We start from the raw sequence: 16,793 nt of genomic DNA on the forward strand, positions 1-16,793 counted from the left end.
TGGTACGAGTGCAACCCAATATCCCTAATGATTGGTTCTCCTATATGGCATGGTTAGAGTACGATGATTTTCATATATCAGTTGATATGTCTACCATTCTATGTAGATGCAAAGGCTAGCCATCTTGGACAAATCTATTCTGAAAATTTTGAAGCTACCCAAGAATCTACAACCATCTTCCTTGAATCTACTTAAGCAATGACCACATAGCGTGTTCAATTTGGCACAACTAGCTCGACAATTCCCCTATTAAAACTAGAGGTTTCTCCAAAAGGCTAGGGTTTGCCTCACCACATGGCAAGCATGAATTCCTCCCCAATGCAAAGTGCACAAGTTGATGCCCATGCATATCTAACTTGAATTTTTTCACAAATCACAATCCATACTTGTCCCAATCCTCCTCCTGCATTGTGCAACCTCTACAAGGGGGAATTTCAAAGTAGCCTCCTTGATCTTTGGATCATTAGTTGCTAGCATCATGACCAATTGTGGGCCTCTTTCTAACTTTTCCCCCAATCAATCCACTAGCTTGGAAGCACTAAGGGAAAGTTATTCTTCCATTCTCACTAACCCCACTTTTCAACATCTAATTCTTGAGTTATTTTGGTCAAATGGACCTAGTGGATTGACTAAAGAAGGTAGTGGATTGTTTCCTTTAGATGTTGACTTATTCCTTTGGGGTAATACAACATAAAGTCACAACTCCTTCCCCTCTCAAGTGGATATCTTCAAGGAGCTCCTAGCATGGGTATTGTAATTATGTTTGTATATTGACTCAACAAGTTCATGCATTCGAGTAGCAAGTCTCATCCCCTCCTTATGCTTGTGATCAACCAACTTGTCTTGTCATTGATCAATTATGAAAGTTAGGAGGAGTCACAATCATCCTAAGCATACATGGTATAGATGCCTAAGACAAGAAGGGGTTGTGACTATGGAATGGGTGGTTGTTATGGGATAAGCCCTCTGGAATATTGTATGCACTTGCCTATAATTCATCATGTTAATGATTGGGAGAGTGAGGATGTGTTTAAAAGCACAAAAGAGGAGATAGATCCAAGGTGGTAGGATCCACACCTTAGAGAATACTAAAATAAACTATCAAAACCCACAAATCTATAGTCAAATAGGTGTAGCATCCAACCCACTAGTGGGTGTGGTGCAAGGGCCTTTGATGGCCTAATGGGCTAAAGAATAGATTGAAGACTTGATGTAGAAGGGCCTAGTCATCCTCCATATGATGATGAGGGAAGGATGCTTTACTAAGCTAAGAATCATTGCCTCTCTAGTGAGATAGCATCAAATTTTCCACAACAAGGTTTATAGCCACTATACATGAATGAGATTATCTCCTCATTTGTAAGCCACCCAAACTCATAGTATCAATTGTAGTGACAACTAGTAAGAATAAAGCATGACTATATCTAGTGTACTTCATCTCTACCTCTTTATCTCTCTATTGCTCCCTCTCCCTCTCTTCCTAGGCTCATCTTAGTTCTTGTCAAAGTACAATTCTGAAACGTTACCTAGATTTTCATCCTATCTACTAGGATAGCTCTGAAGTTCATTTTGATCTATAGAATAGTCTTCGCCTCAAATTGTTCCAAATCAATTTCTAGAGCATCTTCTAAATATTTGCATAGTGGAGAATATTTTTCTGGTGGTTGATATTCACAAATAAACTAATTTATAAGAACTTCAGTATGTTGAGTGATATATTTTGAAAGGACATGCTGCTTATCTTGTATCTTAAGAAAAACATACATAGGATCCAATAGAATTTCTAAGAAACTGTTAGAAGTTGAGAGGATTCTTCTCAAGGCCCATCTTACTTGAAGCTAAAAGGAATTCTAAGTCCTTAAGTAACTCTATGAATTATGTGACAAACCCTAGTTCAAATGAATACATAGGGTTTCGTTGTAGGGAAGCCAATGTCCCAAAATGCAGTCAACATTGCAAGGATACTTCTTCATTCAAAAGAATGAGGAAATTAAATTAGGTCATCTCTGGAAATCTTAGACGATAAAGGGGATAAAGCCAAAACTAGATGCTATCTCATCAAATTGGAATTTCCTTCAATAGAGAGAACAAAGAATTCTCTAGTACATAGAATTGGGACCAGAATGGGACCGGAATGACATATATTGACCTTCGATAATCTAGGATAGAACCCTGGCTCATATTGTTTTAGGGGACCCGAATGGGACTTTACCCTATGGGTAGAGAGGTCGAGCGATGCATCCCTCTCATTTCCCATTCTCTTTGAACCAAGTGCAATATGAGTCCGCCTCGGTTTAGATGCTTTGCACAAAGTAGATCGTTTGAAGATCATGTCTGAAGATCGATGCTAGAAGGCCGTAGAATGACTTGACCATTAGAAACCTAGGAAGATTCAAGTCGATTGTAACGGGGTCGGTCAATACGTTTCATTGAGGAGTAGACTCAGGATTCGCTAACCAACAAACCCTGTGACATTCCGTGGGAGTGCCATGCAGGATCTTTTAGATAAGATTCGTGATGGACTGCTAAAACATGTCATGACCTAGGCACGTTACAATAGGGTGGGACTCTAAGTCAATTAATAAATTTTAGGGGATACGTACCTTTAAACTGGTCCCTAGGGCTAAACCAATAGCAAAAATCCCCTACAAAATGTATATTCCCAAAGCAATTGAATTAAATCAAGTCGCCATTAGGAATAAATACCCATTCTCCAAATCAATAATTTACAAGATCAATTCCAAGGGCCGGTTATCTTTTCTAAGATCGATTTAAGGTCATGATACTATCAACTTTTGATAAAATTTGAATATATACTAAAGATGGATTTCAACACTAGGTTAGCAATTACAAATTCACCATAATATCTTTTGGGTTGACCAATGACCCAACTACTTTTAATAGGCTAGTCCAATATATTTTTTAGTCATACCTAGATAAATTTATCCTCACATGTTTTGATAACACTCTCACCTACTCCAAGACGAAGGAAGAACATCTAGGCCATTTGCAAATTGTCTTGAAATTTCTTCATGAGAAAAAACTTTTTTCCAAGAAGAAAAAGGGTATATTCTTCAAGAAGACAATTGAATATCTAGGAGTAATCATTGTGAAAGAATACATATCAGTAGACTCCACTAAAGTAAAGAATGTTCATGATTGGCCACAAATCTAGAGTATCAAAGAAATCTAAGGATCTCTAGGTCTCATCATGTGGACATAATTTGTATCAAAGGTTACTTCTAAATAGTAGCACCCCTCGGTGAATTTCTTAAAAAGCAAGAAAAAGTTATGTGAAGATCATGAGAGTAGGAGAGCTTTGATAAGTTGAAGCAAAGTCTTACTACTTCCTCCATCATGAATCTACCAAATTTTACAAAGGATTTTGATTTCAATATATTGCTGCTAGTATCATGGCACTAGGATGTGTTCTTAAATGAAGAGAGCATCAAGTGATGTATTGATCTCACAAGCTTAAGCCTTATGAGAAGAACTATGGTATGCATGAACTTGAGCTTTTAGTAGTCATTTCCTAAAATCATGGCATCACTATTTGCTCAGTAGAAGATTCACTCATGTGATAGACCACAAACGTCAACTGGATTTCCACCCTATTTGATCTCAACATGAGACAAAGGCGATGGATTGAAGTCCTCTAAGAATTTGACTTTGAAATAAAGTTTTGACATGGTAAGGACAATGTGGTATAGCTGAAGCCCTAACTAGAAAATACTTTTTAAATTCTTTACTAATAGAAGAATTAGTTAGCAAAGTAATTCTTGGAAGTCTAATTTCCATACCTAGCAATGCCATCTTAGAGGTTATAACTACTAAAATTCCTAAGCCTTGAATACCTTGAGCTAAAAAGGTCCACTCAATTTGGGGGGAGATTGCCAAATTCAAAGGCCAAATTCATGCCTTACCACATTGAGTGTGAGCTTCTGTACTATTAGCACATATTGTGTGTCCCAAAAATTGGGACCTCAAGAAGAAGATTCTATGGGAGGCCCATGACAGTTCGATAGTTAGACATCCTATCTACACAAAAACTATAAATGAATTTTTAAAAAGTTACAATTGGATAGAACTAAAATTTGATGTATTAAGGTATGTAACTCAATGCCTAAGTTATGAGTGAGTAAATACTAAAAGGATTAAACTCTTGAGAGAGCTACATCCAATAGTGCAAGAAGATTATGAGTCAATCCTAGTAGTCATGGATATGCTAACAAAGGTTACTTATATCTTTCATGAAAAGAATACCTTCAAATTATTCGACATTACTAAGTTGTTTGTCAAGGGGATTTTTAGATTGCATGGGTTGCCAAAAAGGAATATCAATGATAGGGTATCATTGATCACCTCTAAATTCTCTTGGGTAAGTTACTCATAAATATATGTGTGCATCACTGGGTTCAAAATAAGGTATATTTAAAATATCATTTTTATATATTTTTTACATAGAAAAGGGTGTAATATAAAGATGTTATTTATAGATTGAATAGAAAACGATTATGTTTTATTCAAAAAAAATTACAAATAAGGATATTTATAAATAGGCCTTGAATGCACATGGTGTAGGGGATATACATATAGTAACTTCCCCAAGTAAACTCTAGACCTCTCTCTAACAATCTATCGACACATTTTTCTTTTTTAGTACCACTTATCATCCTCGAACTAATGGGAATATTGAAAGGGTCAATCGGGTGCTAGAAGACATTTTGAGAGCCTATTGTAGTAGGGAGCCCAAGAGATGGATTGCATATTTACCCCTAGTAGAATTTGCCTACAATGCTTTGTATTAGCAAAGCATTGATATGAATCCTTATCAAGTGTTGTACGGGCAAGATTGTCCCCTCTCACTTTCTCTAATCCAACTTTAAGGATTGAAATATCCAATCAAATGCAAGATGACATGGAGGAGAAGTCCAAAGTGAGTCACCAAGACATGAAAGCAACATAGGATAGATAAAAGGCCTATGTTGATCCCAAAAGTACTGATCCTTGGACTTTCAAGGATGGAGACATGGTATTCATATGAGTTTGTGGTCAAAGAGGAGATCCCTATCCCTTCCGCAACTCAAAAAAATCAGTCCAAGATAATGTGGTCTTACAAGATTGTCAAATGTCTTGGTAGGAATGCCTACATATAGAACTTCTGCCTCGTCTCATATTTCATAATGTATTTCATGTAATCTTTCTAAAGTCTTATGTCCCCAATCATGATCATGTCCTAGATAATGGATGAATTGTAATGCCAACTCAAGGGATTTTGGAAGTTCAACTCCATAGAAATCTGGAAATCATGGAAAAACTCTTAGGAATCGTACTCTTTGCAAACAAGTACCTTATTCAATGGAAAGACTTTCCTAAAGAGAATGCCACATGGATCGAGGAGTCCATCCTAAAGAGAGATCACCTTGACTTTCTCTCAAGATGAGGAAATCTCAATTTCTCTAAGGGAAAGAGGATGTAATGACCCCATGGCCATCAATAAATTTTTATTTCCACATGAACTATTTCCCTCTCCCCTTCTAGATTCGCTAAATAACTCCCCTTCTCTACATTGTGTATGAGCTTATTACCCTCCTCACATGAAACTCCCCTCCCAATCCCTACATAAAAACTAACCCCCCATAAGAAAATAAAAACAATTAACCTTAGTCTACCCCCAATAAATTTCCATTCATGGTAAGGTATCCCCCATCCCATTAATTTGGGGATTAATGAGAATACTCCCCTCATATCTATGAACATACCTCTTCCTATCCCCCTCTTAATTGATAGGTGGGTCTTGCATTGAAGACTAGTAGATCTTTTACTCTCCTTATGCCACATATTGATACATCAAGATCCCGTGGTGTTGGTATGATCCTACCCCCCATCCCTCACCTATACATGAAAGATTGATAATAAGAGTAGTAATCAACAACTGGGATACAAGTGAGTGTAGAGTGATGTGAGGAAGAGAGAAACAATAAAATACTCACACATGCAAGAGAGACTAATAAGGCAAAGCCTGAATTTCTTGATGAATAATTTTTTAATGTAGTAATTTCTACATACCCTCTTTTCTCCTCATCCATTATCTTTTATATAATCTTACCCACTTTCTTTATACCTTCTACCTATTTCTTTTTTGTCCATCCATTATGCCCCACATATTAAGGTCAAACGTTGAATGAGATAGTGCTCTTGAATGTGGTGGGTCTGTCTTTAGTGACACTTAGTGCAGGGAAAATGGCGGTCAATAATGCTATCCATTCCAACATACAAAATTAGGTGTTCTTTCAAATAAGTATTCATACATAGTTTCTAAAATAAAGTTTAGCATCCCTAGGAAACAGTTATGGAATAATAGATTATTTTCCCATTTAATAGGTGAATTTTCAATTTTTTAGAATATCCATAAATATAAACTTCAGTAGACTTACTATTAATGAATTAGTAGATATTTTATTTTGTGTTTATTTTTTTAAAAAGTCATAAGATTTACCCAAAAATATGGTACACCTTTTATCACTATTATTATTAAAATACCATGATAAAATTCACACATTCACATCAATAATTAAGGAAAAAATCAAAATGCCAACAATTTTGCATGAAGCAAGAGTCTCGCAGAAAAACGAATGCATAGATAATTAGCTAAACTATTTAACTCATATCTTGAATTTTTGTCATTATTGGGATATATTTCAACAAAAAATGGATATATTGATTTAATACTTAGAAATTATCTTAGCAATCAAGATATTAAAATAGAATGGTCATATCAATCCACACATTCGTAAAAACATGTAATTCTAGCTAATGATATGTGAAAATTTTATCAAGAGACTGAATGCTTGACATGATAAATTAAGAAACATGGTCATATTAAATGTATAAATATTTCTTTTCATTTAAATAATATAATAATTTTTTAGAAGGATTGATTAATTACTCCTTGTATTGGATTACTTGGCCCATCATAGTCATTTGCCTTGCTATCTCCAGAGAGGATATGGTGTAGCATAAGTACTTCAATGACCATCACTAAGGGAGAGAGAAGCTAGAAATGTCTTTTTATCAATAATATTGTAGTGGAGGATTGTTTTTGTTGACTTTATATTTGTAAAAATTCTACAAAGCTAGACATGTTAATGATGCTTGAGTTATTTTAATTCAATGGTATTATAATGTTAAGAGTTTCTTATCAATCTTTTTTCAAACATAAATCTTTATGGTGGGTGAAGAATGTGATTGTAGTAAACGTTAGTGAATAGAAACATCTTATCATGTGTATATCAAAAAAGATTTAAAACATATCTATGATGGCATTGGGTGTCATGAATTTGCATAATCATTGGACTTATAGAGAAACCAAGCTATTTGACAAGTCTAATAGTTAATTTTTACATTTTTTTAATGTTCTATTCAAAAGTATCCTCCTATCAAAATAGATGCACCAAAAAAGCATAAGAAATACTTGAAATAATATATAAAGATAAAAGTATTCTACATAAAGTCATTCTTGTTAATCCTCCTCAATAATAAAATGTGATGGATTTCTTTAAGAGGTTGAGAAAGAGCTACTTGTAAGTGATTCGCATGAGGAGTTTGGTCATAAATTTGACACATTGCATGCTCAAACTACTCTATAAAGCTATAAGAGTCATCTTGCAGTCTATATCTCTCCACTTGTTTGGTAATAAGGAGGAATTTGGTTTTGCTCTCTAGTTCTAACTATTCTACTTAGTCCTATCAATAAAGTATTGGTTATATGTAGTATTGCTACTTTGAGCATGTTGAAATTATTGAGAAGTGGAAATTCTACCAAGTCCAATAAGGAATTAATGGATTATCTTGTTGGTCCCAAATTCATAATTGAACTCTTGATCTTCTCAATTTCTCTTTGCATTTTCACTAGTAATTTTTGTGTGGTTATGTTCATTTCTAGCAAATTGATTGAGAGTGTCTCAGCACTAGAGTTTGTAATGTATATAGTACAACTTACATTAATTGGCTAATCTCAAACTATATAGAATTCTCAAAGTTTCAAATGCACTCATATACATCTTGTCGCACATCCTCCCTAGATCTTTTAGTCACCATCCTTTCAACTAGTCCTTTATTTCTAGGTTTGCTACCTCCACTATCCTATCGATGGTATGCTAAGTTACAAGACAATGGCATTGTTGATTCCTGGTTGATGTTTTGAGAATTCAAGATTGAAAGATATTGGATTCTCTATTCCACTTTACAAGGTTAGGCTCTAGATAGCCTGTATGAATCCCTTTTTTCTCTTCTTGCAAAATCAAGTTGCTTGCGTATTCTATGGTTTCCTTTGTTTCATTGTTGTATGTAAGCTTTTCTCTTATTGAGCTTTGATTTTTGTGCATTGTGTCCATTTTTATTATTCATTGAAGCTCTAGGATTTGTCAATGTCTCTTAGGTCTATCTATCCTAAAGTGTGTGTCTCTTGAATCTCTTGAGTTAATAACCTAGAGTTTATAATTCAATCTCTTTTTCTACCATAAACTCCCCATTGAATTAATCTATTGAAGGACATCCTCTTCCTCTCTTTTTTAGTGCCCTATGCTAGGCTAATTTTTGGATGTTTCAAGTTCTTGATCGATTCTCTTCAATTCTTACACTTGATTGTTTGTATGCTTGGACTTTTGACCTAGTGGGCCTTGCAAGCTTAGATGTATTTGTGCTTTAGTCTCTTGTGGTACTCAAACTTCTCTTGGAAAGCTCTATTTTATTGCACACAATTGTGGTGAGAGTATCAAGCAATTGGTATCAACAATGGGGGTACCAAACAGTGGGTTCAACATGGAAATTAGGTCAATGTGCAATTAATAAGTTTCTAGATGAGCCACTCAAACTAAAACTATCTCATGAGTTAAGTAGTAGTGCTAAGTGTCAAGATTGTGGGAGAGAAGGAAGGAGTCTCACTTGTAGCTTTCTTGCTTGCACAATGGGGGAATACACACAAGGGTGGAGGCTAAAAACAGTTTTCCTCTTCTTAGTTGTGTAAGCCAAAAAGAACTTGTACATAGAAATAGAAGAACCCTATATATGGGTCTCAAACCAAACTCAAATAACTAAGGTGGCATAGTAACTGAGCCACGAACTAGAGTAGATAAGGATAGCTATCATCTAGCTATTATTCATGGGCGGTATACCAACCGCATCTGCAAAACTGACAAGTGGTGACATAAATGCACAACAGTCACCCTGGCATATCACGAGTGGAGCTCGATATCTCAACACTCCCCCTCGAGCTCAATCCCAATTCCTGCACACCAAGCAGATCTCTGAACTTGTGTAGCTTCTCTAGGCCCAATGCCTTCGTAAATATGTCAGCTACCTGATCCTCTGTGCTGACATAAACTAGATCAATAAGACCTAGTAAAACCCTCTCCCGCACATAGTGATAATGCACCTCAATGTGCTTTGTTCTAGCATGATAGACTGGGTTATTTGCCAAGTGTATACTACTCATGTTGTCACAATAAATGACAACTGGCCCATCTGTAGGCTAATGCATATCATAAAGTAGCTTATGCAATCAAGCTACCTTACATGCAGCCATTGCTGCGCCCCTGTACTCAGCCTCTGTGCTCCACAAGGCAACTGTAGGCTGTTTTTTGCTGCTCCAAGTGACTGCAGCACTCCCAAAAGAGAACACATATCCACTGGTAGATCGTCTATCATAAATACTACCAGCCCAACCAACATCAGTGTATCCATGCAACTGTATCTGAACCCTAGTCTCATAAAGTAGTCTATACTGCAATGTGGACTTCACATACCTGAGTATGCATTTAGCCGTATCCAAATGCGGTTTCCTTAGAGCTTGCATAAACTGACTTACCAATCCAACAGCATAGCTCAAATTTGGCTTGGTAATAGTCATATAAATCAAACTTCCTACTATGCGTCTGTACATAGTAGGGTCTTCCAAAATCTCACATGCATCTGCGTTGAGCTTCACATTCTGCTCCAAAGGAACTGAAATAGGCTTACAGCCTGTCATCCCATATTTGGACAGCATGTCCAATCCATACTGCCTCTGTAAGAGCCATATCCAACTTGGTGATCTAATCACCTCAATGCCCAAGAAATAACGCAGCTCTCCCAAATCCTTCATCTCAAACTTCTGCTTCAATAGCATTTTCACATGAAGGATATCTTCATCACTGTCACCTGTGATAATCAAATCATCAACATAAATGACAAGCAGCATAATACCTTTCTCTGTTTTTCTCACATAAAGTGAGAAATCTGCCTTGGAAATCCGAAAGCCAATAGTGACAAGATACTGTCCTATCTTGTCAGACCATGCTCTAGGTGCTTGCTTCAAGCCATACAATGCTTTCTTCAACCTGCAAACAAACTCAGGATGAACAGCATGCACATAACCTGGTGGTTGCTCCATATATACCTCTTCTTGCAAATAACCATGCAAGAAGGCATTCTTTACATCCATCTGATGTAAAGACCATTCCTTTGATGCAGCCATAGCAATGACTGCTCTTACGGTTGCCATCCTTGCAACCGAACTGAATGTTTCTTCATAATCAATACCATATGTTTGTGCATACCCCTTGACTACTAATCTTGCCTTGTATCTGTTCACAGAACCATCTGCATTGTGCTTCACCTTATAAACCCACTTACAGCCAATTGCATTCTTACATTTAGGCAAAGGTACCAATTCCCATATAGCATTTGCTTCCAAGGCATCCATTTCTTCATCCATAGCTTTCTCCCATTTTTCTTTTCCCATGGCTTGCTCAAAAGAAGTGGGTTCTAGTTCCTGTATCACTTTGACCATATATGCATAGTGAATGGCTGTAAATCCATCATATTTTAGCCTATCCACAGGATACCTAGCTCTGGTAGACCTGCGCAAAGTAGGTTCACTCCCAGGTGCTCTCAAAACATCCATGGTCTTCCTTACTCCAGGTGTAACAATAGAAGGAATACCAAACTCATCATCAATGCTCTATTCTGAGCCACTGGATTCACCATCTACATAAGAGTGACCTGCATTCACATCAAACATGGGCTAATCTACCTTCTCTTTTCCTTTTTGTGATACCTGAATACCACTATCTACATTGCTTTGAGAAGATTCTCCTAATCTCAATCTGCCTGTCCATGGTGAAGAATGTAAACCACTACTAGAGGACGTTCCAGGTCCACTAATATTTTGTGACTGTTGCTGTGAATTCTATGCAGCATTACCATTTTGTGCATCTACATCATCAATCACATTTACTGGTTTATACCAGCTACTTATCTCATCAAAAACAACATCTCTGCTCACTGTAAACTTACGAGTAGAAGGGTTATAGCATCTATTCCCTTTTTGCTCTGCAGAGAGTAACCAATAAAGATGCACTTCTCAGCTTTTGGATCCAACTTGGATCTCAACTCATCTGGCACATGAACATAGGCAATGCAACCAAAAATCTTCAAATGAGAAATATATGGTTTCCTACCAGTATACATCTCCTCTGGAGTCATCCCATGTATTGCTGCAGTGGGAGTCCTGTTCATTATGTAGACTGCTGTAGCAACTGCTTCAGCCCAGTAAAAATCTGGCAAGTCTTTTTTGTTGAGCATGGCACGAGATACCTCTCCAATATGCTTGTTTTTCATTTTTCCAATTCCATTTTGTTGTGGGGTATGACTGCATGAATATTGCTGCTTTATGCCATGCTCTTGTAGGAACCTTGCAAACTCATTTGAGAGGTACTCTCCCCCTCCATCTGACCTTAGGCATTTTATTTGCAGGCCTATTTCTTTTTCAACCATAGCTTTAAGAGTTTTGAAATGCCCAAAAACTTCACTTTTCTTTTTCATAAAATACACCCAAACTTTTCTGCTATAGTCATCAATAAAAGTGACAAAATAATGACAGCCTCAAAGAGATGCAGCTTTAGTAGTCCACACATCAGAGTGGATTAATTCCAATGGCTTCTTACTCTCTTGAACATGTCTAGGAAATGGTTTCCTTGCCTGTTTTCCAAATTGACAGGCTTTACATACCTTATGCATTTCTGCAACCTTGAATTTAGGCAATCCTGCAACAATATTTTGGGCCTGCATTGATTTAAGTCATTGTACATTAACATGACCAATGCATTTATGCCAAATATCAATATCTGCAACTACACCGGTCCCATGTGCAAACATTGCTGCACTCAATTCAGGCATGTCTGCATCCAACGTAAACATTCTGCCCTTCTTCTTTCCTTTTGCTATCAAGCGCTTATTTTTCATGTCCTCAACAAAGCATCCATGAGAATTAAATCTGACCTGCAAGCCCTGCTCAACCATTTGACCAACAGAAACCAAGTTCTTGGTGATATTCGGGACATGAAATACATCCGACAGGTATTTCTTTTTCCCATCCTGCATAGACAAAGGATTTTTTCCAATCTACACAATAAGATGTGCAGTATCATCACCAGTCTCCACAAATCCTGGTTTTTCCATTTTCCTTGCATCCTGCATCCATTCTGCGTGACCTGTCATGTGGTTTGATGCACCTGAGTCAACATACCACACATCGTTACTTTCTTCTACACTTGTCACAAAATTGGTCATGTGCTGCACCATAAACAAATACTCATTTCTGTCATCACCCTGTCTACTAGAAGATGCATAATTCCCTTGTTGCAATTTCCCATTCATGATATCATTCTACTTTTTATAGCAGTTTTTAGCCATATGACCCATTTTACCATAGTGGTAGCATTCAACATTGTTGTTTGCATTTTGGCCTCTTTGCCACCCACCACGACCTCTTTGGCTCCCCCTGCCTCTAGAGTTACCACGTCCTCCTCCATAGGACTGGTTTTCTTGAGTTTGCTGCATATTCTGATTTCTACCACGGCCTCCAGATCGGCCTCCTCTACCTCTGCCTCTACCTCTTTCAGCATTTGAGTAGAAGACAGCTTCTTTTGAAGTTTCTCCTGAAGAAGATGCACCACCATTTCTCTGCTCCTCAGAAATTAGAAGAGCAATCAACTCCTCAAAATCAAGAAATCTTTCATGGACGGAAATGGATGTTCGGAACTGTGCATAATCCTTTCCTAGACCATTCAAGGTCACAGAAACTAAATCATCATCTTCCACTCACGACCCAATGGAAGCAAGTGCATCTGCAATCTTCTTCACCTTCATGTGGTAGTCATTGATGCTCATATTTTCTCTTTGCACATTATGCAACTCTTGCTTGAGCTGCATTTTCCTGGCTTGCGTATTTGTGCTATACATTTTTGACAAAGTATCCCATGCCTCCTTTGGCATACTTGCATCTTGAATATGCACAATCATAGAGTCTGAAATGCTGATAGACAGCCAGTACATAACTTTCATGGCTCTCTCATGCCATGCTTTAAATGCCTGCATTTGCTGTTGATTGGGAACATTAGGAAGAACTGGTTCTTCTTCATTTCCTGCAACAAATTCCCAATATCCTTTTTCCATAAGGAAATTCGTCATTCTAAACTTCCATGCTTGGAAGTTGTTCTTGTCAAGTTTTTCAATGACAATCTGTGAAAGAGAATCAAACGCCATTACATAACACTGCAAAAAAATTATGTCACTGCAAAGAACATAGCTTCAGCCTCACAAGGGCAAATCTGCAAAACTAATGAAAGTGGTATTTGACCACACAGTCACTTCCTAGTGACGATTTTGCATCAACAGGCAACAAGGATGGTTCTGTAACTCCCAATGTCTCTGCGCACAAGCATACAATGCAATTTTTACAATAACTTTTCACCGACCTGTAGAACAGTGGTCGCACAGCATAAAACTGGGCCTTTTCCTGAGTGCGTGCAGAAAACTTCCACCTCCAAAACAGACCCCGAAATGGCCTCAAATAAAAAAAACAGAGATACTGAGGGCTAAAGCCCCTGCCCACAGCATATACTGCCCTCTTGCTACACCGCAAAGGGCGTCTCAATCTGAGACAATGCACTCCTGCACTTTCCAGCTGGGCTACCTGCAGAGACTTGCTCCCAAACAGAAAAATGAAAGCAACACTGGTCATCTTACCAGAACACCGTGAACTTGGCTTGCTTTCTTGAGCTCCTTACCACAAACAGGGCTCTGATACCATGTCAAGATTGTGGGAGAGAAGGAAGGAGTCTCACTTGTAGCTTTCTTGCTTGCACAATGGGGGAATACACACAAGGGTGGAGGCTGAAAACTGTTTTCCTCTTCTTAGTTGTGTAAGCCAAAAAGAACTTTTGTACATAGAAATAGAAGAACCCTATATATGGGTCTCAAACCAAACTCAAATAACTAAGGTGGCATACTAACTGAGCCACGAACTAGAGTAGATAAGGATAGCTATCATCTACCTATTATTCATGGGCGGTATACCAACCGCATCTGCAATTGACAAGTGGTGACATAAATGCACAACAGTCACCCTGGCATATCACGAGTGGAGCTCGATATCTTAACACTAAGGTGTACTTAAAGCAAGTCATTGAATAAGTCATGATTAGACTGAGTGAGTAAAACTCATTTGAACTTGGTTCAAAAAGCAAGTTGATTGATTGAACCACATGCATGTAAGCCTTAATGTTGTTCCCCAAGTCAACTAGCAACTCAAGTTGACACTTATGAGCATTTTGAGGATAAGCTATTTGGTCTAGTCACACAAGTCTTAGTTCATGAATTAGCTGAAGACCTACTGTAGCTAAAATATAATGTCCCATAAGCTCTAGATGTATAAGAGTTCTAATATTATTGCCCTATGGTCTCAAAGCACCCCCTAATTTTTCACTACTGTATGATCTGAATATTGTAAACTCAACATGAGCTCATGGAATCCAAGCATAGTCCTAAAATGGTCGAGTTTTTTAGCTCCCAAGGCCTTGAGGAAAATATTCAAAATATGGTCTTCTATACTGATATAAATCAAGTTAATAGTACTTACATTAACCCACTCTTGAATGAATTGGTAAATGGGCCTCTATATACTTAGTCCATATATGATATACTAAGTCCTCTTTCAATTGAATGCTACTAAGCTTATCACATTATATGTTAACTTTCTTATTCACATGCGTCCCAAGCTACCGAACATATTATAACTATGGTACCTATGTACTCTACCTTAATACTAGATAGTGCAATCATAGAATATTAATCACTACTCTACATAATAATAACACCTCCAAATGAAAGTTTTAAACCACTTGGAGATCTCTTGTTTATAGTATTGCTAGCCCCCAGTCTACATCCATGTAACCATGCAAGTCGAGTGGTACACTTACATTATAGAGCAAGATATAATCCAATGTAAAGCTAATGTAGCACAATATATGTGACTTCTATCTAAATGTGGCTTCCATGGAAGCTACATAAACTAACTCTCTAAAGCAACAATTATATAATATAGGTTTAGCCTAATAATGGTTAAATAGATAAGACTACCCACAATCTTTCTATACATAGTGATATCTCAATACCATCAATCTCATGTGCAATAAGCTTAGGATTGACATCTAGATATATAGAAATTAGATTATAATCAATCATATCTTCTCTAGAGCCTTACTTTCTCAATTCTGGTAAAGAATCACACCTCCCAAAACCTTCATTTCAAACTCGCTCTTGAGAAGACCATTCACAAGATCCATCTCTATCTCATTGTTATCCACAACAATCAACTTATGTGCATATATGGTGATATCCACAATAGTTTACCAAAATCGCTTTATCACTCTCACATATATAAAGTGAGTGATCATTGTGTACCCAATGCTAATAAAGCATTCCATAATCTTGTCATGCCATGCCCTGGGTGCTTGTATCAACCCCATACAAAGCCTTAGAAAGTCTACATTCATAATCAAGACAATTCATATCCACATAGCTAGGTTGCTATTCCGCATAGGTTTCTTTTGAGCAGTTCTTGGGGAGCCCCTATAGCTATATTTCCAATGCATCCTGTTCTCAAGCTGGGGCACTGGCTTTATGACAACAGGATGCTCAGACCTACACAAGGTACCACCCTAAAACAGAAGCAATGATAAAAAGGGTTAGCTAGGCGCCATGCTATTAGTGGTAGAGTGATAAGGGTTCAAATGAGCAATTCATTAGTCTGCTCGCGTGAATATGATCTCTCTCTCGGTCTTAATATCGCCCTTCAATTAATGTCAAGCATCGCTTAGAAATCAACCACGAATGCATACATCCCTAACCCTAATCAAAATCAAAATATTACCTTTCATTTCCCTTCTATCTCAATGCAAGCACGATCAATCACATGCCAAGATGCCATAACAACAACGAATCCTCTAATCACAAAAATGCCACACAAGTTGACAATTTGAGTTGTGCCATTTTTACTTTTTCTTTTTTTAAGGCTTTTGTGTTTTTTTAAGTTTTACATTTCACCCAATCTATCCTACTCTATTCTATTGAATCACAACCAAACTTTGAACCAATTCCGGATTGATATGGTGAGAATACAAGCATGCAATTTTGAACTAATCTATCCCTCTCTAGTACGCAAGTCTCCTATTTTGCCATATGGTGAGAATATAAGCACCTTAGTGGGTTGATTCTAGCCTTTATCCTAACAATAAAACCAAAATATTAGCATTCATTGTGCAATGATGGGACATTGTGTAGACTCTTATTATTTCAATATTTTCAACCTCACCATTGCTCAACCATCTCTCATCTACTTGGCTTACATTTCAAACTCCAAGCAATTGTGGTCACTTCTTATAACTCCAATGCAAGCAAGAAAACCTAAT

This window comes from Lygodium microphyllum, unplaced genomic scaffold, assembly GCF_053477565.2.
Source record: "Lygodium microphyllum isolate KBCC unplaced genomic scaffold, Lygodium_microphyllum_v1.1.10 scaffold_32, whole genome shotgun sequence".
Classification (NCBI taxonomy): domain Eukaryota; kingdom Viridiplantae; phylum Streptophyta; class Polypodiopsida; order Schizaeales; family Lygodiaceae; genus Lygodium; species Lygodium microphyllum.